The 2,454-nt window shown below is 54.7% G+C and overlaps 1 pseudogene; it reads right to left on the bottom strand.

The window, feature by feature from the left end:
* Positions 1-359: 359 nt before the first annotated feature.
* LOC136464927 (3-ketoacyl-CoA synthase 6-like) lies at positions 360-1,043 on the bottom strand (annotated as a pseudogene).
* Positions 1,044-2,454: the final 1,411 nt, after the last annotated feature.

The following is a 2,454-nucleotide window of genomic DNA, read 5'->3' as shown; positions in this document are numbered from 1 at the left end:
CAGTCACTGAGGTAGTGGACCCACATCCATGACATAGTGTCACCCATGGCATCGGAGAAGAGAATGCAGGCAAACAGGTGAAGGAATATGAAGCAGCGGAGGTGGATGAGCTCGCCCACGGCCATGGCCGCCCGCTCCTCCACGGCTGGGCTCGCCCGTGGCCATGGCCAGCCGCACTGCCGGGGCTGAGCTCTCCCGCGGTCAGGGACAATCACATCGCCGAGGCCGAGCTATCGAGGATGGAGCTTTGCGAGAGAGGAAACGAACAGGACATGACAGATCAGGTGCGGTTTCATTACCTTACCTACGTGTATGTACACAAGGATCTTAGGATCGATACCAGACAGATCAGGCATCGGCTAGTGCTTGAGCACCTCAGGGATGTCCATGGGGTAGCGACTGATGCTCTTCGCCTAGGGTCCCTCGGCGGTGCGCGCCGGTGCGATGCACTCCCACGCCACGCTGTTGCACTTGAACCTGGAGCCAAAGCCGATCATCCACACATGGTTGCCGTGGCGCATGCGGCCCTTGGCCTCGATGTACGCCAGCTCATACCACACCGAGCTGCTAGACGTGTTGCCAAACCAGTGCAGCGCCATTCGCGACGCCTCCACGTCCTGGTCCGACAGGCCCAGGCTGCGCTGTAGCTCGTCGATGACCGCGTGCCTACCCACGTGGATGCAGAAGTGCTCGAACACCATGCGGAAGTCGGGGAGGTATGGCTTCACGTGCCGGTTCAACACGCGCCACACGATGAAGGACAGCACGAACAGGAGTTGCTCCGACGTCGGCAGCACTAGCAGGCCGATGGCCGTGATGTTGGCCTTGAGCGCGTCGCCCGTGATGGTCATCAGGTCCTTGGACAGGTTGATCCCATGGTGGCCCTCGCCGTCCTCCTCCTGGAACACGCACCGGTACGCGCTGTCCTGGGCGCCCGTCAGCGTGCGCACCACACGGGCGAGCTAGAACCGGGCCTGGGCGCGGGAACTGGACAGCAGCACGGCGGCGCCGCCCATGCGGAATAGGTAGTTGGGCAGCAACATGGGGCCGAGCTATCTGTGGAAGACAAAGCCAATGAGTGGGGCCCACCTAGTAGTGTGAGGGAGCTGTAGGACCTGGTTGTCAGAGATGGAGAGAGAGGAGCAAGTTAGGGGCAGCAAGGACATTTCGCATGCCTATGCTGACTGGGCGCCAACGTGTCGAGCTGGCGTGGCATGCCACATGCGCAAATGTGGTAAATTAAGAACTCAAAGTTCTCTCATATGGTAAAATTGTAAGTGCCAAACTAAGAGTGATAATCGGATGAGCGCCAATCTTAATAATGGTAAAAATGTAAAAGCCCCTTGCGATGGCGGCTTGGTGGAAGTCTCGCGCCGGTGTCCATGGGCTGATGGCCTGTTAGAACAGGTAAGTTTCCTGAGTCACAGTTAGATCTGAAATAGACGGTTCAGATCATGAGACAAGTCGACTCGAGTGAGTGTAGGAGATCTCGTTCCAGTATCACTACACCTTTTGTATGTACGTTTGTTGCCATCCTAATTCACGTGTATTTGGTTAAAAAAATTCACGTGTATCAAGGTCTTCATTTGGGATGCTCATATATCCCACCTCAATCCATCTATGTTGGGGATAGATGGGTGTCCAACACATGTAAATTAAAGAGTAAAATGCACCTTGGGTCCTCAAACTTTTGCCCCTTCCCATATGCGTCCTCAAACTTTCAAAGCAGCTATCCAGGTCACTCATCTTTTGCCATGGCGCATGGATGGTCCAAAGTCAACCATGCCAGCCGCATAATCCGATGTGGCCGTGCCACCACGGCTTATGGAAGCTGAGCCCGTGCCAATTTAGCAAAAAGCCCCCTCGCTCGCTTTGTCCCTTACTCCCAACTCCAACCATTGTCTTCCCCATTCGTTCTGAGTGTTAAGGTTCTTGGCTTGTCTCCGGCCACACGCCACCCGCTGCCCGCCACTCACTTCCTCTGGTTCGTGGCACACATTCTGCAATGACATTCGGTGGCTCATCATCAGCGTAGGGGATTGTGGCCCCCAAATTCGAGAAGTGCATGGGGCTGCCGCTTATGCCCTGCCCCAAATGTGGCGAGGAGATCATGGAGCTCACTTGTGGTCTAGGATCTAAGGTCCCGAGAGCCATCTCTTCAAGTGCCAGCTTCATGAGAGAGATGTAAGCCCTAAGGTTCAACTCTTCCTGTACTAGTAGCTTTCTCCTCATTTTGATTTGGTTGAACCCTCCTATATCAATTGCAGGTGCCTGGAACTTGCCCATGGTATCTCTTTGCCGACAAGTACGAGAAAATGTTGTTTGCCAAAGGATATATTGAGAAGACTGTGATGAGGACATCACTACTTCATCGCATACAAGCCAAGTAGGGGAGGAGGTCCAGCATGGGCGTCCAATTCATCTTTTTCGTGGTGGAAGCCGAGTCCAACTCAA

This window comes from Miscanthus floridulus, chromosome 7 (assembly GCF_019320115.1).
Source record: "Miscanthus floridulus cultivar M001 chromosome 7, ASM1932011v1, whole genome shotgun sequence".
Taxonomy (NCBI): domain Eukaryota; kingdom Viridiplantae; phylum Streptophyta; class Magnoliopsida; order Poales; family Poaceae; genus Miscanthus; species Miscanthus floridulus.
This window is presented reverse-complemented; position numbering and strand designations above follow the sequence as displayed.